Source organism: Lygodium microphyllum, chromosome 29, assembly GCF_053477565.2.
Source record: "Lygodium microphyllum isolate KBCC chromosome 29, Lygodium_microphyllum_v1.1.10, whole genome shotgun sequence".
Lineage (NCBI taxonomy): Eukaryota > Viridiplantae > Streptophyta > Polypodiopsida > Schizaeales > Lygodiaceae > Lygodium > Lygodium microphyllum.
In genome coordinates, this window is record NC_141163.1 from 119,408,859 (window position 1) to 119,433,779 (window position 24,921).

Below are 24,921 nucleotides of genomic sequence, written 5' to 3' on the forward strand. Positions count from 1 at the left end.
ACTACCTGTAATTATCTATGGTTATGGGTGAAGCTTCTCCAACAATCAAGACTACACCCATGGAGACAAGCTCCCACCCTTATTTTTAAATGTGAATGCAATCGTGATGGTGTGACTACACCTTGGAGCACTACTATTGTCTTCATCCTACATAGATGTCCTTAAAGATATTGTAGATAGTATGTTTGCCATGTGTACCCACCTCTTCTTCCTAGAGTCCACCATTGGAATTCATGAATCTATTAGGAATACCTATTGAGTGAAGGATTCCTCCGAAGGACATTGTACCCTATCCTTGAACTCTAGTTTTAAAAAAACACACATATACACACCCACCCAATATAGCTAGGAGTCGCTCTAGGACCCTAGCCCACCATCTCAAGGTACTTTAAGGGTAGGACCTACTGAGCATGCTTGAACAACTTGTTAGCTTGAGCATTATACCATACAAATGATCATGAATCAAAGCCATCTCTCAATAGTGCTATTATGAGCATCATTCACTACATCGATAGGCAGTCACACCTCTGGGAAGCACATAAAAAATTATAGGTACTTGAAGGTCCATCCTTTGACATAGATGGCCACACTTCTTCCCTCTACTACAAGTTTGTACAATAAAATTTTGCACCCAAGCTTGCAGTAAATCCCCATCTCCAACTAATCTGCAATGATGATTGTTTCTTCTATGAATACTAGCATTTGCATCCATCTACCTTCAACCAATTGACCTTCAAATGAGAGCCAAGGGGATTGGAACTTGTGTATGAGGGGTTAATATTAACTCTTAGAAACAAAGGAAAAGAAGTCTCAAATGCTACAAAATTTAGAGGAAAATTTTTGTGATCCTATTTAATTCCAATGTTAACACCCTGATGTAAGTGATTAGTTGCGAGCAAAGCCCATTCCTATGAAAATTGTAAAAACCTCTTGTTGGTAAAATTTTAGACAACTCAATCCTTTGTCAATGAGAAATGGCTATTACCACGAAGTCTTTCAAGGAAAATAGACCATATTGAGAACCTCAATATTAAGATACCCAAATAAAGGGGAAATTTTGAAACGTTCCATGTGTAAAATTTGGAAAATTTGAATAGAAGCCAATTCAAGTCTAGGCTTATTCTTATTCTTGTCTCTTGCTTACTTCATACCAACATAAGAGAGATGGAGTGAGACAACTTGAGACAGGCAGTGCGCGAGAGAGTAAGAGTGAGCTTCAAAGAGTGTGAGGGAGGACAAGTGGAAACACACTCCAATGGATTCACCATCTCCATCTTCTTCTTTCTTCCCTTATTCTCCCATTTCTTACCCATTCTCTTGTGTGTTAGCTCAAGCTAAGAGGAGGCTTGAGGCCATGGGTCAAAAACTTGGAACAAGGAGGTAGAACTAGAATCATGAGGCTATCTCCTACTCCAAATTGAATTTACAATGAAGAGGAGGATCGATATGTCTTTTACAATCTTGGGAGGACTGAGAGTGATGAGCTTGATGGTTTGGAGAGGAGAGGCAAGTGATAGGTGAGAGGTTAGTCTACCAAGGTGATTGAGCTATTGAAAGAATAAGAGTTCTACTCATGTTTGGAATGTTGAGTGCACAAAATCCTTGACATCTTATTTTCTCTTACTTCTTTGTGTGTGTGTGACAGAGAGAGGAATAGAAAAATGAAAGAAATGTGTGCGTGATAGAGAGAAATAAAAAATCAAGGTCTTTAGGAATTTCGGTAGCTATAATCTCTAGAATTGAATTTCTAGGCATGGAAATCAAACTCACAAGAAATCCTCTACTAGTTACTTCTTCCATTAGTAAAGGATTTAGGAATAATTTTTTGCTTAGGGTGTCAACTATTACATTGCCTTCCTTTCTAGGTGGAAATTTTATTTCAAAGTCAAATTCATAGAGGACTTCGCACCAACACCTTTGTCTCATGTTGAGATCAAGTTGGGTAAAAATCCACTTGAGACTTTTGTGATTTGTCACAAGGGTGAGAGCAAATAATGATGCCACACTTTTAAGGCATGAATGAATGCTAAAAGCTCAAGGTCATGCACATCATAATTCTTCTCATAAGGTAGGACTCTTCACACTAAATTATAAATATAGCATGAGTATGGACCACTCAGGCACACTTACACTCATGTTGGAGCATCAACTTCTTCAAGCTCACTTGATCAAGAAACGAACTTGTGGACTAGTCAGGCACACTTGCACTCATGTTGAAACATTGACTACTTGAAGCTCACTTGATTAAGATGCATATTTGTGTTGAGTTCTTAGCACTCAAGCATTCAAGAACTCAAGGGATGCTATGTCTATGCTTTGGGATTGATTTAGAGCAGATTTGGACACCGTTTGAGCTTCATTTAATAGTTAATATGATGCTGTAATACATTGGGATAGAGCTCATTTACTTGGTGTATGCATTGGTTCTTGGATACGGGGTGCTTACTGGAGGTTTGAATGGTCATACTGATGTATTTGGAGATTGTCAAATGCTTCCTTTTGGTTCCGAAATGCTTTTGAGCTTGGATTAGGCTCCGCCTTGGTCGTCATTCACTGGAATTTGGCTTCAGTTGGCATGCTTTGGACTAGTTTATACCTATTGTCGCTACTTGACATTAAGGCTTCTTGCATTTATGCTTTGGTCAGATATGGATGCCACTTGGTTTGCCCATGCTTGACAGTCACTTGGAGCTTCGTCGTTAGATATGTTTGAGCATTTTGGACCTACTGGGCATTACATTTGGTTGTCAGTTACATGCTCTTTGAATGCTTTCAGGCTTATGCTTTACGGATCTGAGATAGCTTGGGATTTATGCTCCGGATGTACCCTACTGGGATTTACATGTTTGATGCTATGTACTCCATGTATTAGAGCGTTGCTTGCTCTATTTGCATCTGGCTTTACTTCCACTAAGAGCCTCTTGGTATATTCGAATGTACACAGTCTTACTTACACTTGAGCTTGAGCTTGTGGGACAATTGTATGCATTTGCTCTCTTGAAAGCTTTATGTCTGCAATTAGTATATAGTGGCCTGATTTGATACGCCTATTGGGGCAGCCACCTATCTTTGTCACAGGTTTGTCAAATTTGTATGCATCTTGGATGGTTATGCATTGAGCTTCTTGCTCTATCAGTTGTGCTTGTGCTTGGTCTCTCCTCTTAACCCGAGACCCATTACATGCATGACTTCTAGACCTATGAGATGTCTCTTGCTTGACAGGTTGTTGGTTTGAAGTTCTTGGTACCTTCTTGCCCCTTGACACTCACTGTTGGATGTATCTTGCTACCTAGTAGTTGCAGTGACATATGTATCAGTGATTGCTTCATTTTGGGACAGTTTTACATACAACTGCCATTTATTACAGCAAGCTAAAATCTGCAGATTTTGAGCACTTCTAAGAGGGTAATATTGTTGTTATCTTGGTCACATTTGGTGGAAGGCGGTTCTCTTGGTGATATCCACTCTTTTAGCCAGTTTTAGCAGTGGGTTTAGTGCAATTTCTGCTAATTATAACAACATGCAATTTTACTTTTTTGCTTTGATTTGGGACAGTATGGCTGATCATCTGAAAGACACGGCTCTCTTTAACATTGCCAAGTTGGATGGCACCAACTATGGATATTGGAAGTCCTAGATATGGCACATTTTGGTGCAGAAGTTACAGATTAAACCCTTGCATTTCAAGGGTGTTAAACCCGAGGATATGGATGATGATGTTTAGATGGAAGTTGACGAGCTATGCAAGTCTACCATTATCTTTTCACTCTCAGAAGGTCCATCATAATGTTGTTGAAGATGAGAATCAGAGTGCATGGGATTTACGGGAGAAGATTTAGGAGCTTTATGCACAGGAGAGTCTTGCGTCATAGATGTATTCGCTAAAGCAGTTAATGGACCTTCGCATGAAGGAGGGGACATCCCTATCATCTCATTTCAGTGAATTTCATGCTATCATGAAGAATCTGTTATCACATGGTATTGAGTTTAAAGACAACTTGCACCCGTTGTTTCTGCTTGGCTCTTCTCTATTGCCATATGAACGAACAAGCTTGATGGGCTGAAAATCAAAGATGTTGAGAGTGCTTTATTGACTGAGAAAATCAACAAGAGAAACAATGATGCTTCTCGCTCTTCACATGCATTGACCGTTAGAGGTACCAGACATGGCAGGCATGGTAATGATCATAAGAGCAAGGACTCTCAGAAGTCTAGGTCCAAGTCACGTGGTCGTAGTAAATCCCGTGGACGGAAGTTTGATCTTACCTGTCATTATTGTGGGAAAGTAGGACATATTAGACTGCAATGCCATAAGATGTGCGATGATAAGCTCAAGGAAAAAGGAAAAGAGAAAGTGTAGGAAAAGTCTTCTCACTGTAATATTGTACCTGCAAAGTCCTGTGTGAAGATATAAGAGGTTAATGTCATGCTGGCCACTGATTTAGATGACGATTACATACTTGCAGCTTCTTCATGAGATGCCTTACAGGCTTTTGAGATACATTCTATGTATGCGCAGTGCTGGCTCTTGGATTCGGGTGCATCATTTCATGTGACACCCTCTAGAGATTGGTTTCATACATATCGTACTATCTCTGGTTCTGTGCATCTTGGTGATGACAGGTCTCTTGACATTGTGGGCATTGGAGATGTTAGGCTACAGTTTCCTTTTGGTAGTTCTTTTTTTTTTGCATGATGTATGCTATGTACCTGCGTTGACTCACAGCCTTATGTCAGTTGGACAGCTTGATGATGTAGGATATTTTGTGTCTTTTGGAGACTCTGCATGGAAGATTACTCGTGGCAAGCTTGCGCTTGCAAGAGGTGCCAAGTCTAGCATTCTCTATCGCTTAATTGTATCTGGAGCTACCTTGGATCATATTTTGTCTATGGGTTCTATTTTTCATGTATCTCTTTGGCATGCTCGTTTGGGGCATATGTCCCTTAAAGGAATGAAAATACTCCGTGCTTTGTAGTATCTTCCGCCTTTTGACTCTTCGCATTTTGATTCTTGTGATCATTGTTTGTATGGCAAGTAGACTAGAAATATGCATAAAAAGTCTGGTAAGAAACGCATGGGTGAGCCCTTGGCTCTTGTGCACTCAAATGTATGTGGGCCCATGCCCTGTTAGTCACTCGGTGGGGCAAATATTGTTACTTTCATAGATGATTACTCATGAAGGTTTGGGCTTATCCCATCAAGAGAAAATCCAATGTCTTAGACATATTTCAGTGTTGGCTTGCATTAGCAGAGAACCAGTCTAAAATGCCTAAGGTTAGATAATGGGGGTGAGTATGTATCATGTGCTTTTGAGCAGTTTTGTGATGAGCGGGGTATTAAGCATTAGTTGACCACCCCTTACACCCCACCCTAGAATGATATGGCTGAACGCATGAATAGGACCATTCAGGAAATGGTCCATAGCATGCTTAGCCAGGCTGGCTTACCGCATCACTTTTGGGTTGAGGCAATTACTACTGTGGTGCATCTCACTAACAAGTCGTCTAGCAATGGCATTCACTTTCAAGTTGTAGAGGAGGTCTGGGCAAGCAAGCCCCCCTCTTATGATCATTTTCGTGTCTTTGGATGTGAGGCATTCTGCCATGTGCCCAAGGACAAACACAATAAGCTGGATCCTAAAAGTGTCAAATGCATTTTCATTGGCTATGGAGATGCAAGAGAGATGGGTTACCGTCTATGGGATCCACATGCACGGAAAGTGATCCGCAACCATGATGCCATCTTTCATGAGGACAAAATGCATATGCAGCTTGAGAAAGTGGTTGAGGTATGTAGAGTTATCTTTCAGGAAAAACCACCTGATTCCATTCAACCCGCTCCACAGCTAGCTCAATAGCGTGCAACATCACCTAATGCTCATGGCCCAGATGTTAGACATGCTGATGTTAGACATGATGTCAGTTAGGCAACAGAGCCTAGGTTGAGGTGTTCTACTAGAGATAAACGACCTCTTGATTGTTTTGCGCCCTCTATGGATTATATACTGGTTACAGATGCAGAAGAGGCTCTCACTTATGATGAGGCTATGCACAAGGATGATTGTCACTCTTGGGAGAGGGCTATGTAATCTAAGCTTGACTCATTGCATAAGAATCAGACTTGGAATTTGGTTTCCTTGCCTCAGGATAAGAAGGCTTTGCCATACAAGTGGGTGTACAAGCTGAAAAGTACCCCTAGACACGCCAAGCCAGCATACAAGACTTGATTGGTTGCTAAGGGTTTTAAGCAAGAGCATGGTGTTGACTTTGATGAAGTCTTTTCTCCTATGGTCAAGATGACCACCCTATGCTTAGTCTTGGCCTTGGTTGCACAGCTTGACCTGGACTTGTACCAGATGGATGTCAAGACGGCTTTTTTACATGGGGACTTGCATGATGAGATTTACATGGAGCAATCTAAGGGCTTTGCAGACCCTGACAGGGAACACTTAGTGTGAAAGCTAAAGAAGAGTCTATATGGCTTGAAGTAGGCACTTAGGGAATGGTGCCATAAGTTTGATGCATTCATGCAGTCACAGGGCTACAGCCGTAGTACTATGGATCCGTGCTTGTACACGAAGAAAGCCCGTGACGGTTCTTTACTGATTTTGGTACTCTATGTGGATGACATGCTTTTAGCAGGGACATCTCATGAGGAGCTAGATGCTCTTAAGGCTCAGCTCAAGAAGAGCTTTGAGATGAAAGATCTGGGACAGGTCTCTCATATACTTGATATGCACATTAGGCACGATAGGGACTACTCTATCTGTCACAGAGGGAGTAAATTCATAAAGTCCTTGAGCGCTTCCGTATGCAGGATGCTAAGCCTATTGGCTGTCCATTACCTTCTCATGTGAAGGTTTTATGGGCCATTGTCCACAGACAGATGAGCAGAGGGCCGAGATGACCAGAATTCCCTATGCATTAGCTGTGGGCAGTCTTATGTATGCCATGATAGCCACCAGTCCAGATATTGCTTTTGCAGTTGGGGTTGTGGCACGTTATATGGCTACACCTGGCAAGAAACATTGGGATGTCGTGAAGGGTATCATGTGGTATCTGAAGGGCACAATAGATATGTGTATTTGCTATGGCAGCCAGGATACAAGAGTTATGGGGTACACTGACTCTGATTATGTAGGGCATGCAGATAGTAGGAAGTCCACTTCTGGCTATGTATTCACTTATGTTGGAGGGGCTATCTCTTGGATGTCCAAGGCGCAGAAGTATACAACCCTTTCTACTACAGAGGCCGAGTATATTGTAACCATAAAGGCTTTCAAGAAGGCTATCTAGTGAGGCCGCTTGATTACAGACCTTGGTATGACAGATACTATGCTTACACTGCATTCAGATTCTATGAATGCCATTCAGTTGGCCAAGAATTCGGTCTTCCATGCGAAGACAAAACATATTGAGGTGAGATATCACTTCATTCGCGAGGTCGTTGAGAACAGGTCTATTGATCTTGTCAAGATTCTGACTGAGCAAAATCCTATAGACTTGCTCACGAAGAGCCTCACTACAGAGCACTTTGCCTTCCTCAAGAGATCGATGGGCATTGGATGAAATTGCATCTTTTTCCTCATCCTGTTGTACATGTGTACATCTTGTACTATCTTTTTCTTTTTCTAAGATTCGCCTTTAAGTGGGAGGTTGTTGGGAGTAAAGGCACCTCCACCTAGCCGCCCGTGTATTACTACACTTTGCTACATTGACAGTACCCGCCATTGCATACTACAGGTGGTGGGCGCCCATCACAATCACTTATTCTTTATTCTTTTAGTGACAATTTGAGTAAAGGAAGGCCCGGACACACATTGTGGTTGTTGGAGTTTCCACTTTGAGTTTCACTCTCTCTCTTGCTCTTGCTCTCCATCCACCATAGCTCTCACCGCCAAGCCTCTTTTTCCTAGGTTCCACTCCCCTTTCAGCACTTAGAGCAATTAGAGGGAGAGAATATACATGACTACATCTCCAAGGTGGTTTGAAGCCTAAGTAATGAAATCCCTACAACAAAAATAATCAACACCAATGCCATTTTTAAAGCTATTGTTAAGCACATTTGAGATATTTTTAAATCAATTAAGCTAATATAATTAAATCCCTACCACAAGAAGACCAAACAGCAAGGCCTTTGTTAAGTACATTTGAGACAAACAAATCTATACAGCCATGGCTAGCAGCTAAATGTTACATAAGTGAAATCTCAAAGAGTATTAGATGAGGCCATGCACTCAGAGAGGGATCAAGACAAGATAGAAAGGTGGAGAAACAATGTTAGCTTTTTAGTAGTAGTTAGAGATATCCAAGCTAGCAAATGCCTTGAAGCAACCATGACCCTACCGCCACCAAAACATCTAGTGTGTACACTATGGAGGCAACCACCTTCCCTCTTGATGTTGAGACATTTGAAAGGTGATGAGAGGGATAGAAATTACTCAAATACAATTGCACCACAATGAAAGTAAACTCACAAAAAATTGTTATTCATGTAAATAGGATGCCTTTATATAGCCTTACACACAAGTGGTTTTAGATAATGGATTTGGATAATGGTTTTGATAGGTACCTTTCTACTAATGGTTTCTAGGAAGATAAGGTTGGTGGCTAAAGGTAGATTCACTCAACGCAACGGGTGTAGGGAGACTCTTCCTTTATTAATGGGTACAACCATAGGGTAAACCAATTAACCTAAGTAATGTGGCTCTTGTGCAATATCCTAAATATGTATAATGTGTTTGTGATTTATAGCACCCCATTTCAAACTCATGATTGTATGTAGCTTTGTGCATGACAATATTTTTAGTCACCATATGACTTACTAGGGACAAGTCCACCCTTGAGTGTCATGGAGGCTCATTGGTTTGTGCTCCCAATATGATTAGAGGCATTATTTACTTGATCATTTGTGGCTTACATGTTTGGATGGTCTAGGAGACTAGGACTTTTAGGCAATATATTTTTGGCTTAGGTTGGCACAAGTAAAAGTTATAAGGGCTTTATGAAATGACTAGGGAGTATTACAAAGAGAATGCACACTTTTTAAAGCAATCCTTCATAAGTTGAAGCATTAGAGGAAGCCTTCTTAGATCCCCTTTTTTTCTTGAGGGTCATGGAATGGGTTTCATGATGCCTTTCAATTTCTTGTTCCACTTTCTCGTCTTTTGCTCCTTATTCTCATCACTCTCTTGAGCTATCTTCATAAGAAATACCTCTATGAAAGTAGTATTTGTCCTTGCGACCAAGTTTGTAACAAAAGTCACAGACAATGGGATCATTGTGATTGACCTTGTTCTTCCCTTTGAACTTGGATTGGGGGTGTAGAGGGCTGTATGCTTCGAAGTTGCATTGATCTCTTCCTTGAACTTTGGTATTTTCTCTTCTTCTAGAAGAGAGGCTTCAACTTCAACTAGCCTAGGAGAGGACATGCCAATAAGAGTAGTGACCACATGGTCATACTTTCTAGGCAGGGATTTAAGCAAGACACCAACTAGCCCCAGGAGAGGGAATGTTGATTAGAGTTGTGACCACATGGTCATACTCTTCAGGTAGGGATTTAAGCAATACACCAATAGCAATGTCCTCTTGAGTTTTGAGTTCAATTTCTACAAGCTAAGTTAACAATTTTTTCATGTGATTCAAATGAGATGCAAGAGAAGATCGAGATTTCAGTTCTAAACAAAAGAATTCAATTAACAACCCAAATTTGGAACTCTTGGATTGAAATCCAAACAACTTGTTGAGTTCATCTCAAGTATCTTTTCTAGTGTCACATCCATGTATATAATGAATCTAAGTATCATCAAGCTCTAATTTGATGATGGCTTAGGCTTCGCATTCTTTCACTTCTCATACATCTACCTGGGCCACAACCCAAGGTTTATTCTCCTTTCCACTTTCAACTTGATTCTTGTCTACCAAGTATGAAATGCATAATCTTTAAATTTAAGGGCTCCTTCTTCTCCATTAGAGGCTATGTTTGCAAATTTTTGGAGGACCAAGAGATGTTACATGATACTTATAATATTGTGTGTAGAAAGCAAGGATCTTAGTAAGAATATGGTCCAAAAGTAAAATTGAGAAAGACTAAAATATAATTGATATAGACCACACTGTTGCTAATAAGCAAAGATATAATTAGTAGCTTAGTTCACAAAGGAAAATCCTTCTTTTATAACAACATAATAGCTATTATTGTGGATTGAAGCCTCAACAATGTTTCAACTTAGACAATTGGATGTGGATAGCATGTACAATTGGATGTGGATGCATAATGGGCATGTCAAATAGTAGTAACGAATGGCTAATTCTTGCTCATATTCAACATGATTCAAAGTAGCATTTGGTATGTTTTGTTGATGAAGATGAGTAGAAGAAAACATCATGATCTCATGTAGTAGAGGTAGGGAGCTTAATCATGATTTCAGTGCTTGAGATGGGCAACAATGGCAGCATGATTTGGTCCAAATTTTAGTATTTAACAAGGAAGATGAATTAGAAATGATGACATGTTTAGTGGAGTATTATTTTAGCTCAAATTACATTGTGGCAAGCATACTAGAAATATGCATAATCTGACAGCTCATCCTATATTTTAATCATAGTAGATCTGATATGAGAGAGAGCAACAAATCACAACCTTCATAACCAATGTGAATGGTAGCTCATCAACATATATTAATGCTTTGTAAAAGGCACTTTAAACAGGTTAATAGTTCAATATAGTCTTAAACAACATGGCAAACATGATCATTACTAGCTATTAGATAGTTTATTCTTAGTATCTAGCGACTTTAGATTAGCAATTTTTTGGTGTCATGGATCTCTTGTGATTCTTATTGGAGTTTATGGAGCCAATAGAGCACCATCAAGATTAGATCTAGACACAGATATCTGAAAACACATATTGGATAGCTAGAGTTATACCATTTACCCATAATAAAGGGTAGCAATGGTAGTGTCAATCATAGTGTTCTAGGAAGAATGTGCCTTCGGGAACGTGGATACAGGTGGTGCATGGCTGATTTTCCAATATAAACATTGACAAAGAGCAACAAACTACAGCTCAATAGCTCTAATTAACGAGAATGAAAGTACAATGAGAAAAAGTTTTTTATTCATGTAGATAGGGTGTCTTTACATAGGCTTATACAACACAAGCTACTTAAGGTAGCTGATTTGGAGATTGGTTTTAGAAGGTCTCTTTCTACTAGTGGTTTCTAGGTGGATAAGCAACCATAGAGCAACTTAATGAATCTAAACATTGTGACTCTTGTGCAATCCCCCAAATACATATCATGTATTTGTGATTTTAATACATCTACATATTCGAGACCCCATGAATGTCACAAATTAAGGATGCTTTGGGAATTAGATAGCCTTTTGCAAGGCCCTAGATGATTGTTAAAACCAAATCCATATGCTAGCAATGCATATCAATAGCAAAGTATGGCACCATATTGCCTACTAAGGACTCAACAATGAGCCTAATGAGCCCTAACAATACTTGTTGAGTAAAGGTGAGTTGCGTAAAGAGCCAACATCAGCCCATTATGCCACCTCCAATACCTCTTACTCATCCTCCAAGATATGTACCCATTCATTTTGTAGAAGAATCAATCGAGGAGGAGTACACAAGTCCTTTATGTCACCTTTGATCAAGAAGGCAACTTGTCCTCATGGACTATTGGTCCATTCCCATCATGTCGTTAGGACAAGGAGAAGGGAGATGAATGACTTAGCCAAGAAAAACCATAAAAAAATAGCAATATAGGCAACCATGATACCTATATATGAAAATTCCACAAAATTTAGCCAAGGATACTTGAGTAAACTAGTGATGCCTTGAATGTAGCATTACACATGTATTCCAATTGTCCCAAGCAATGCTATTGTTCATCGAAAAGCAAGGGGCTCACCATGTTGCATACTAAAATGATGTTGCATCATGCATGAAAAGCATGACCATAGCTATCCATATGTGGAAGGGTTGTAGCCTCTAAGGAGAAGGATAACCCCAATATAGAACCTAGATAGATAAAATAAAGAAATGGGTACAAGAGGCTTGGTAGGAAAGCAAAATCAAAAGGCCGTGTATGGCATGAGTGCATTAGAACTATCCATAGCATGGCACTATTATCACACCTAGGATGGTTAGAACATGACCCAAGAACATAAACTTCAGATCCAATGAAAAAGAAAATGAGCTAAAGTTTGACTGGCTTAAGGCAAAATCATAGCCAAAAAGTAGTTGGTTTTAGTATACTAAAAATAAAACGTGGATTTATTACCACATTAGCTTGAACTAGCATGACAATGCCCTCTAGGAATGTTACTAAGGAATAGTCTTAGCCTCTAGATGGCATTCAACCTCTAGTTAGAGGAAACAATGCAATCATACAAACCTTTTCTTCACATAGCACTAAATAATAGCATCATGGTTAAAGCGCCAATTCCATCTCTAACCTCTAGATGGCATTCAACCTCTAGTTAGAGGAAACAATGGAATCATACAAACCTTTTCTTCACATACCACTAAATAACAACATCATTGTTAAAGCACCAATTCCTTCTCCAAGGGCAATTAAAGTCAACAAATTTTGAGGAGTCGAGCACCATATTGCCTTTCTAGTGGAGTCCCTAGGTGAATCTCTATGAAGGGGTATCATAGATATTACCCGGGAGTTAGAATCATCAACCATTGGGGCATGGGGGGGAAACACATCGATTGAAAGCATACACTTCAATCTCACCATGCCTAATGGATTTAAGATATGATTGCTAATACCGTAAAGGATTGGCCTCTCAAGGTCACAAGGATTAGGTTCTGAACTTCATGTTCATGAAAGGTGTAGATTGCTAGTACCGTAAAGGATTGACCTCTCAAGGTCAAAAGGATTGGGTTCTGAACTTCATGTTCATGAAAGGTGTAGATTTCTAGTACCGTAAAGGATTGGCCTCTCAAGGTCACAAGGATTAGGTTCTGAACTTCATGTTCATGAAAGGTGTAGATTGTGAACTACTATGAGGATGCCCTTAGATGAAAAACACTTGATTGATTGATGACTGGGGAAATGTGTTCGTCTTAATGAATAATAAACACGAGATAGTTAGGGTCAAAATAGAAAGGTGATAGACCCTACATGTCCACTTAGATGCCATCTCTAGCATGCTCTAGGGAGACAGAGATTGTGCACCTATAACTAGATTGGATACACATTCTTGCTATACTAGGCTTGCCATTCACGAAAGAGAGAAAACATAAAGAAGTCTACAAAGGAATGAGTCACTGGGATGGAGAACTCACTATATGTATGATTGAGCCTAGCATGATTGGATTGATGTTACATGTGCTCATCATGAACTTGAAACCATGTCAACCTAGGGCCAAAGTGTGCAAACATCCTCACCAACCACCTAAGGCTTTAAAAAATCCTTACCCAATAATGATAATCCTTAAGGAAAACCATGAGGCCAATTTGCTCATTTTTGACAAGTTGCTTTAACAACAAGGATGGAAATGGAATGTGAAGCTACATCGAGTGCTATTCAATTACCATAACATCCTAACGGTGTTGCTAATGGAATAAGGAGACCATGAGAATGATGAATACAATAATATTAGGGAGGAAAATAATAAGGACTCTAAACATGAGTCAAGATCAACAAGTTCAAATTCAATCCTAGCATGTACATCAATATTGAGATCCCATACGTCACGTCTCTCAAACACAACGATAGGACATTGGACGATACTCATCTTATTTCAAGAGCTTTGATCTATGTAGCTCTCTGACTTCTCACATGACTATCTATCCTCTCCCTCATATTAATCATACACTCCCCTCGTGATCTAGAAAGACCCCTAGCTAGATGAAATTGTAGGCACCAAGCTTTGATTCACTTTTGATGGTAGAATAGTTAACCCAAGGTGTATGCACACACTACTTTTGATAGGACAGAACCAGTTAACCCAAGGTGCATGCATAAACCAAGGATGATTAGTAATAGGCCAAGAAGAAGGGTAGGGTGTCCAACCCAACCTCATGTAGAGAAATTAAAAAGTGAGTAGAAAAAGCTTATTCTTGTGTGTGCAATTTTGAGAGAGACCTTATCCTTGCCTCAAGCTTTTGATAGGATAGAACCAATTAGCCAAGGTGCATGCATAAAAATAGGAGAATTGGTAATAGGCCAAGAAGAAGGGTAGGGTGGCCAACCCAACCCCATGTATAAAAATCAAAAAGTGAATGGAAAAGTTTAGTCATGTGTGTGTAATTTTGAGAGAGAGCATACCCTTGCCTCAAGCTTATGAAAGAGAGAGAGAGAGAGAGAGAGAGAGAGAGAGAGAGAGAGAGAGAGCGAGAGCTTGTGTGCATGTGTATGCATATGTGGTAGAGCAAGCGACCAACGAGAGAACATCTTCTACATACCCATCTCCACTTCTTCTTCTTCCTCTTTCCATTCTTCTTGCAATGGAGCTTTGGTGGATCAGCTTTGAGGCTATGGAGTAGCATCTTGGCTCAAGAGGCACCATTCAAATGGTGGAGCCATTAATAAACCTTTCAAGTCTTGACTATAACACATAAGGTAAGAAGGTGAGCTCGCTTAAACTCCTCATTAATCTTGCATTGTTGCTTTTGATGCGAGATATTACAATCTGCATAAGAGTAATCCCATCTCTCGAGTAAGATTACAAAGTAATAATGCGATTGCAAAAAATAACTAGAATACATTGTCGATGACCAGACTTTAAAAAGACAATATTTTAAACAAATCATATCCCTATCAAATCAATTCATTAGGCTTCAAATATCACCAAGATATTCATCAAGGAGATATTTTGACTAAATGGGCTCCTAAAAAGAGTCACCTCCAAATTTTGGACCAATCTCTTCCAAGCCATCAGAACCTACCTATGTTTCAGCACTGTCTATCATCTCCAAACTCATGGGCTCCTAAAAAGAGTCACCTCCAAATTTTGGATTAGTCTCTTCCTAGCCATTAGAACTTACCTATGTTTCAATAATGTCTATCATCTCCAAACTCATGGGCAAGATAATTCGTCAAGATATAAGGCAACCCATGACTGGCGAAAGGTCTATATAGACCTAGAGTGGACAAATTGAATCTTTAAGGAAAGCAACATATTATTTTTAAGTATTCAATCCAAGAAGAGTTCTTTATCTCTTGAAAAATTCAAGAGAAGCTCAATCCCATATATTGTGGGCCATACAAAATCATAAAATGCCTTAAGACACATACTTATATGCTAACTCTACCTCTGTATCTAAATATTCATAATGCCAAAGTCTTAGCAATGAACATCAAAGGTAGCGATGGGGTAGGTGGTTGTTGGGGTTACAATGGGATTTCCATCTATTGAATATAAAATTGATGGGGACATGGGGTGCTCTAACATAATAGTAGGTAGAAGAGTCATCTTGAAGTAGAACTTTTGGTTTTTCACATGATCTTATACTTGCAAAGTAAAACCTCACATGTAATGTCCTTTTAGAAATGTGTTAGTCTAGTTTTGTGTGCCCATGACATTTTGATGAATTGGGAGATGGATCTCCAAGTAGTCTTAGACTGTTGTCCTATACTACTTGAGGAACCAATATGTGTATACATTATGGTGTAATATGTGAGTATATATACTTACATAGGCTACTACATTGTTAGAAGATGGTTCCATAGTTTCTTTTTGTTGGCATTTCAATGAAGCAAGGTGCACATTGGTGGATGAAGACACATATATTTGAGCTTTTAGCTTGAATTAGCAAGAAACTTGAAAATTGAAAAATAAAAATTGAATTTAGTATTAGTATCATTTTACAAATTAAAATTAGTTAACTAGTTAAATTAGTTAAAATATTCAATTTTCAAATTATGTACAATAGATTCAACAGGTTTACCTATTGCAAAAGTTGTTAGATTAAACTATCAACAAGGAAACTTTAATTAAGGCCACATAAATCTTGCCATTGCTTCCCAAAATTTTGGCAATAATAACAATAAGAATTGAAATGATGAGTTATATTGCTTTGCAACCAATTAAGCTACTTTCATACTCAATGCACCAATTGAGGAATGAATACCTATACTAATGCTCCTCGAAATCCTCTCAAAGGAAGGTAACTACCTCGGGGAGTCCACCTTCTAGAACATATAAGATATCACGCGAGTTCAAAGGAAAGGGTATTTTATTTAGTAAAATTTACAAGATTATATTTACAAAAGGGATTTTAAATTATAATTTAAAATAAATTTCTAAGTTTAGTAATTAAAAGAGGTCATATTATGGCCCTATAATATATAAAGAAAGGATATTTCTTAATACCCTTTGAACACATGTTATATAGATGATTTTTATAGGTTCAACCCATGGGATAACTATAATAATTGGGAATACGGGCATGGGGCAAGGTGTGGAGCCGGGCCTATGGTTGGACAAGGAGTAGGGCGTGAAGCTAGAGTGCGTGTTTGTGCGATCACAAGCGATGAGTTGGATCTATCTCTTGATGAAGAAGTTGAAAGAGGATCAATTCATGCTTCAATCAATAACCAGGGCATTGGGCGATAATTTTCAATCATCCAAATTCTACCCAAACATTAAGGTATTCCATTTCAAATCTTGATCAATTATGGAGCTACACTTTTATTTATTTCTCGTACATGTGCAAAAAGATTGAAGTTAAATCCCACACCCTCTACAAAACTCATTGTGAAACTAGTAAACAGGGAGAAAACAATGTCAACTCAATTCATCAATAATGTCTAGTTTAAATTAGGGGAAGAGACTACTATATCAAATTTCTAAGTCATGTCTTTAGAGATTTATGATTGCCTATAACAATAGATTGGTTAACACCCAATCAAACAAACTTACACTATGGGGAAGGATAGATTACATTCAAAAATCTAAAAAATGGTCTTATCACAAGGAAAGTCAAGCAAACTTAAGATCCACATAGCCAAGGCTAGTAACACCCTGAAGGGATTAAGGAAATGACTAACCCATGAGTGGAAGCATGTAAGCAAAAGCAAGAGCTATAGTGGAAGAAACAATAGCAAGAGATAGACATAAGATGTGGGAACTCCAATAGTCACAATATGTGGCCGGCCTTCCCTTATTTCAATATCAGTGAAAAAATAAAGTGAAATGATGGATGCCTGTCATGTGCAACATACATCTGTGCAAGTACTATCAACGTAACTAATATCAGGGTGGCTAGGTATGGGCATCTTTACTTTCAACAACCTCTCACTTAAAGGCGAATGTACCTTCATGCAATGAAATTTTACTTCGAACTCTCTATTAACTGATGTATATTGCAACGCAGTTCAAATGAACCAAGCAATAATATTGGCAAGCATCTCCCATGTGCGACACTATCCCTTGATCCAAACTAAATGCAAAAATATTGAGAACCAAACCTACGCACATGTTGATGAAACATGACTAAGCAGTACTTTGAATATTCTCATGGCCTTAGGCTGAGCTTCAATTAGTGGCATGTGCTACAACCCCCAACAAATAGCTATCATGGAGCTCTCTTGTATGCCTCCAAGGATTAGTGGCAATCCCATAAATAATGCATGTAGGTCACCTTCGGCTTCAATGCATCTAATATTATATGTAGGATCCTTGCCATAATTGAACCAAGTGCCAGCAACCAAAATTCAATGAGGAACCAACCATACGAAGAGTGAAATCTTGCTAGGTTTGTAGTAATTGTATAGTCTCCTTTAGTAGTCTACTAAGCACATTTGTGAAATGCCCTATTTGGTCCAATACTAAGAGGAAAATGGTATCACTTTAATCCTATTGATCTAAATCCTCCTCCCTAGTTTGGTATATCCAAAGAAGGGGACACCTTTAGGTCTATCTTGAAAGGTGTCTCTCCATACATTTTCCCCTCGATCCCATGGTAATATTTGAAGTGCTCTATTTGCTAAGCTTAGAACCTCCATATGTCCAACAACAAGTCATAAATCTAGGTCTAAGCTCTAATTTCTATCGTATTGAGCGAGTACTCCAATCCTTTAATGATAGCAACATGCACACTTTGTCTCATCCAAATTGTCGCTCATCAATTTGTGATCCTCTACAATTGAGAATGTGAAGAGATGCTATGCTCTATGCTGGTCTCAATCACGTCAATGACAATGTCTTCTCTTGTGAATTTGTTGTTGTGGTCCACTCAAGGGAAACTCCCTCCATGGTTTGTCTCTATCATAATCTTGGGTCTCCTAAGGCCCTGCAATCGTTGTTTGTAAAGGTCCTCTAGTAACTCCAAGAAAGAGAACCACTCTCCCACTATAGAGGCAACTTGAGTAGGTTGCTCATTGTCTCTTTGAGTTATACTATTCTCCAAAGTGAAGTGTATTGAGAAAAAAAAAAAGTGAGTAAGTTATGGTATACGGACGTAAAATATTATTATTTTTTCAACATCTACATGTCTCTTGGATTTATAGATTTTACGTATCAATACTTGCAATGGAAGTGTACATGGCTATGGTATTTCTATTTCAACTACCCAACAATTCTCCTTTGTGTGTCCTATCTATGTTTGTGATGTGATGATGAAAGTGTGCATGAACACATCATCTTCCTATATCACAACAATTCTTTACTGATGTGTGCCAAAATCCAACGTTATAAAATGACCATAACATTTAAATTCTTAGAAATGTTAAAAGTCAAGTCTTATAATTGAGAGGTATCTGGGTTTTTTATTTACCATCCCAAAGCTAAAACTATAGATTGTAGATAAGTTGTAGATAAGTTGTAAGGACAACACCAAAGATCATTATTAAAGAACATGAGTACAAGAATTACAAATTCATTTACTTACAATAACATGATATGACAATTTGCAAGTCATGATAAATTGGATTGATCATCGATGAAGTGGTGAAATCAATGGTGCTCCTAATGCTCTTTATCGTAACTTGGGTCATTTGCCATGGATATTGTCACTGCCTCCACCTATTGAAGAACAATTCTTTTCAAAGACACTATATTGATAAATAATAATCTATATATCACCATACATTGTCAAATGAAAAGAATGATAATATAAAAAACATCAACTCTCATAATGTACAATATTAGAATATAAAAAATAAGAACCAAAACTCTTGGATGTAAGAGTAGTACAAAGTTCCAAAAAAAAAAAATCCAAACATATGTTTTGGATCAAAGTAGTAAGAGCTCCCTAATCATAAGGATCAAAACCTACTTGATTGCCCACCTGCTCATCAAGGTATGAGGTGTCGGCATAATTATGCTCCTCTTTTCTTTCCAGGAGAAGTAATGGAGAAACATATGATGTGATAAAATCCCCACCCACATCAATGGATGCATATGGTCTTTGTAATAAAGCAAATTTCATGTTGCTTTAATTAGGAAATTAGCCTAGTTTAGATTGGAGTATAAAAGGCAAGAGGGTGCCAATGTAAATCATCTTTTAATCATTTTACACATCTCCACTTCTTGGAGCTTGAAGGTATTTCCTTCCCCACCATTGTAAGGGGTGACTTCCTCGCAATAGCCATCATCAATTGATTCTCAAGCTTCCATGGCTTCAACATCTCTTGTAATTCTTGGTTGTAAGACATCTTCAATTAAGAAATGGCAAGCTATGGTTTCCAACATTTCTTGTTAATTCAACCTTTCTTGTTAGTCATATGTTAATTTCCATTGAAGTGGCATCCATCTTTACATTGATATCAGAGCATGGACTTTGATCCATGGGAAGTCATTTTCATGGAGAATTTAGTTACAGGGACATGCAACAAGTAATTGGAGTACCAAGATTTGGTCACAAGGTTTGGTATAGTTCAAACCGTGACTACTTAAAGTTCTCTGCAACAAGTCGGGACTAATTTTGGAGGTTTCTTGAAGAAGATCTTGAGAAAGATCTTAAGGAAGATGAAGATTCTTGGCTGAAATAGAAGGACGTGGTCATATAGAGGTCCATTTTGAAGGTTTTTGACCCTAACTGGACTCTAATTGGGGTTATAGAGGTTAAACTGAGTTTACTTTTTGGGGACCAGTTTCTCTCTCTTCTTCCTCTTAAGCTTTTCTCCAAGAATCCATGGATTCAACTGCTGCAATCTTCTTCCAATGGCCATTTCCCATTGAGGAGACATCAGAGTTTGATTCCTTGTGCCATGAGCTTCAGGTAAAGTAGCATATCATTTAAACTTGATGAGCTTGATCAGCCAAGACAGTAGGAGCTGTTTGCACAAATTGCGCTGATTTCCAATCTCTTCTCCTACACGAAAAATCTCAGCTAATGAAACTTGGCTATGGCTTAAGCAAGCTTTGACAAGGTTCCTTCAGGTCTTCAGCAAGCATTCATGGTTTCTTCACACTCCTTGATCATCCTTGATCATTCTTGAGCTTTCAAAACCCTGGCTATAGTAGATTCAGGACAGCAATGAGTTTTTTTTTTAATTTCTTCAAAAGATTAAACAACACTCAAGGGACCGACATTGATACATTATTGGACTTGAAGCTTCAAAGAATTTTTGGATTATTTCCTTCAATTTCATGGGGCTTTTACTCTAAGCCACTCCATGGATCTTCCTTCTACTTCAACCACTCAAGATATTGAAGAATCCAAGCAATGTATTCAAGATTGAAGCTCAATCTTCTCTTGGATTGCAACCATGACATGGATTGAAGAAATTTACTGAAATCTTCATCAAATAGGCTTCAAATTTCAAGGATTATCATCTATGCTATTCAATGGAGTTGAATTCTTGATCTATATTTCATTCTTGGATCAAATTTGAAGGTAATCAGTTGGTTATGGAGCTATTCTTCTCTTGATTAACTATTTTGTTCAAGAGTAAGATCTATCAATCTTTGTGACTGAGGATTGACTCAAACAAGTATTCTTCTTGAACCATTGAAAGAGGTATTCCTACTACTCTTCTTAAATCTCTCCAACCTTCATTCAATTGTTGTTGCATTTCCTATTGCTGAAGGAGAGGTGAAGTACAGTACTATTGCATTGTTGATTAATCATTGATTGATTACATTGAGCTTCAATTTCATTATTGATTGATTGAACCATAATGCTCAAGTAGCTAAGCATGAATTGATCGATAAATCAAGCCAATTGTAATCAGCCCATTGACATTGATTGAATCATTATTCCTCGCTTTGTTGCTTAATTAGCCCATATTATAAACTCATGAAATTCCCTTTCATTGATGCTAAAGAATTTCAAAGCCCATTTAGGTGCCCGTCCTACCTTTTTATCCCTCACCACAAGTGGTGGACCACGGAATACCACTTGTGAAAAAGTGGATGAAGACGTGAAGGCTTATGGTACCAAACAAAGCAAAATATGGCAGTCAGTGACATTTTTTATCACATATATAGTTCTACAAGTACTTTGAAGTTGACTCCAAGAAGATGATTGAACCTCCAGGTAATACTTCAATGCCCACAGGTGGTTTCTAATGATCTATGACCAAAGGGTTTGAAACAGGGTCCAAACAGTGAACTTACAGGCTAGTACAGGTTGCTGTCTAATACTGAACAGTCATAGAGAATTAATTACAGAAATGGGATACTTCACTATGAAATATTGATTCTTATAATCAATGCGTAGAGGACGAAGTTAGCTTCAACACTAGCTATAGAACACTTCATTTGGACCAGCGGATCAAAAGTTTTGGCCATTTTAGTGACAGGTGGTGACTGTAAACAGCACTGGGACTGGTTGACATGGCACATTGTTTTGATCTGAAGCAACCACAAACCTCTCCCAAGCTTGTTATTTCAGTAAATCTGGTATATCTACGTGTTATTAGCTTCATGTGGAGCTATCAAGCAATCTTCATGAATTATTAACCATTCTTCATGAATAGCTTTGGATATTAACCATTCTTCATCAGGCAATCCTGAATTATCACAGTTTCCATGATGGCAAGGAACAAGAAGAAAGATTGGAGCCCATTAATGAAGGTTTAGAAGATTACCATGCTGAAGCTAATCCTACCATTGGAGCCACGCATCAGGGAGAAGAATTGATGGGCAATAGTACAACAAATAAAGAGGCCCATTGGCCAAGGGTTCCCTATGACATTGAGCCCAGAATTGAAGCAAATGTCACCCATGATTCCAATTACTTCCAACAGTTATCAAAGAAAATTGGTAACATGAATGAAGGTTTAATCCAACTCACATTCAATGGATGAAAATTTGGGTAAGATGATTACACACATGGAACAATAAAGCCATAGAATGGATGCCAAATTTGAACAGCTGGTCACAATATTCAGCAACTTGGTTAACAAATTGCAAGGCAATCCACTTTCCCATGCTGAAGCTGTACCTATTGTTCATGGTAATGTGAGGTTCACAATAGGCCATCAGCATATACCATCAACTTTTGAACATGGAGGACCTTCTAAGGTGAATGATTCAGTTCAGCCTCATACCAATTCTTAGAATAGAAACAAGCCCAGCTTTACTAGTTCAAGAGATAAAGGATAGTAAGATTATTCCTTGCATGATGACATAAATGAGTTTGTACATGGACGTCATCCCTTTTACAAAGAGTTTGGTTCTCAACATACCCAAGTTCCTCATGCAAGAGATGATCAAGGGAAATATGCAGATGATAAAGCAAGGAGAGGAGATAGTTTCCAGCATGCTGAAGATCAAGAAGATAGGTTGCCACATGGGATATCCACTCATAACCAACATTCATATGGAAACTCATTGTTTGATCATCAATCTTTTGGAAATAATGGAAATGGACAGCATTCATCTACCCCTAATCATGGACAGCAAGCAATGAGTGATCATTTTAATAGGCAACAATCTTTTGGATATATGAACCATAATGGGCAGCACTATCATTATGACAAGGAATACAAGGACAATATCAATATATCCAATTTTAAAGGAGATAACCCTTCACCGACCGAACTTGAAGAATGGCTCAACAAACTGGAAATGTATTTCACTCTCTACCCACACAATGATCAAGCAAAGATTTGTTATGCAACCCTACACTTAGAGGGTTATGCGCATACGTGGATACATGAGCAAGATTGGAGAGAACTTTCAATCTTGGGAGAACTTTAAATCGCCCATGACTGAAGTGTTTGTGTCACCAATGCAGAAGGAAAGGCTTGAAAGGAAATGGTATGATCTTAGACAAAGGGGTTCTACCATGAGGGAGTATTCCAATCAATTTTTAAACCTCTCCATGTATATGGAAGGCATTTCGGATTCAACCAAATTGAACAAATATATTTTTGGTCTTGATCCAAACCTTTCAGTTGAAGTAGAGGCAGCCAAGCCCAGAAATGTTCATGCAGCCATTCAATATGCTGAGAGGTACAGCCAAAAGTATAGAAGAGATTTGACTTCATTTCAGCCCAAAATAGGAATGAATTATCAATCCAATCATCCTATGAGATTTGGACAGCAGTTCAGCCACAAAGAGAAGGATTTAGAGCTGAAAACAGGTTTCAAAATAATTTCAGCAAAGTGCCAACCTATCCTACAACATATGCCAACCTATCAATCTAAAAGGAGATTTCGAAAGGGCTGAAGGTGCAAATAGGCAATATCCCAATAACAACAGCAACAAGGCACTTCCTAATGATAAATCCAAGGGTCTACGTTAGAAATGTGGGGAGAAATGGTCTCCTGAGCACAAGCAGAAGTGCAACGAATATACAACAAAGTCTAATATGCTGAATATTGAAAACTCTAATGACGAGGAGACACAAGAAGGACATCTTTTGCAAGTAGATGCAATTCCTACTTGTAATGAGATGCATGAGCATATTGATCAGGACAAACAGGAGGAATTGAAGCAAGTTAGTAATTTTCCTTATGATCCAGGTGGTCAATTTGATCGTGGTGGATCAAAGATTGATGATCCTTCTATGGTTACTTGTCATCCCATGTTATGTTCCCTATTGAATTATCACAGACTTGCACTATTATGACAAACTTGATTGTCCTAGATATGGGTCCTATTGACGTCATCATTGACTGCAATTGGCTTAAACAACTTGGAAATTTTTCTTTGGATCTAAATTAGACGGCATGGAGAGAAAGCAAGTGAAAATAATCAACAAGAACAAGATGAAGAAGACAATTAATGCTATGTCTTGCATTTTCACACTTCTACTATCAAAGGCAGATGAAAATCAATAATCTACTTCACCTAAGGAGCAAGATCCATGTCTTTTGTAAACTTTTGGAAGAGTTTAAGGATATATTTCAGCCACCTACATCGTTGCCTTCTCAGCAAGAAGTAGATCATCCTATTGATCTAATGCGTGATACTAAACCCATCAATAAACCTCTTTACAGGCTATCCAAGTATGAGAGAGAAGAACTAGAGAAACAGGTTAAAGACTTGTTGGAAATGGGATTTATTCAGTCTAGTCAATCACCTTTTGCTTCTCCTATACTACTTGTCAAAAAGAAAGAAGAGGTACCCAATTCCCCGCATTGATGATTTGTTGGATGAACTCAAAGATGCAAGAGTTTTCACAAAGATTGACTTAAGGTCACGATATCACCAAATCAGGATGAAAGCAGGGGATGAGTACAAGACAACTTTTAGAACAGAAAGAGATCTCTACCACTTCCTAGTTATACCATTTGGACTTTCAAATACACACGCAACTTTCCAGGCTCTTATGAACAAGATTTTGCAGCCATTCTTGTATAAATCAATCTTGGTATTCTTTGATGACATTCTCTTCTGTAGCAAGAATAGAGATGAACATCAGAAGCATGTCAGAGAAGTCTTTATTACCCTGAGAAGACACAAGCTCTTTGCAAAGGAAAGCAAGTGTACTTTTATGGCTGATGAAGTAGAATACTTGGGTCATATAGTTGATGAGAAAGGGATTATGGTTGAT

At 38.4% G+C, this 24,921-nt stretch overlaps 1 protein-coding gene across 6 annotated transcripts in view; it reads right to left on the reverse strand.

Moving 5' to 3' along the window:
- Positions 1–24,921, reverse strand: part of LOC148011081 (Nucleic acid-binding proteins superfamily) — a 229,967-nt gene that overhangs the window by 7,643 nt on the left and 197,403 nt on the right. Inside the window, exon 15 of one of the 6 annotated variants that reach the window (XR_015689514.1) lies at positions 14,347–14,659. The exons of 1 other annotated variant lie outside the window; for it this stretch is intronic. The gene's annotated coding sequence lies outside the window, so the exon portion shown is untranslated. 4 more of the 6 variants (XR_015689512.1, XR_015689509.1, XR_015689513.1 and 1 more) reach the window with 4 other exon arrangements.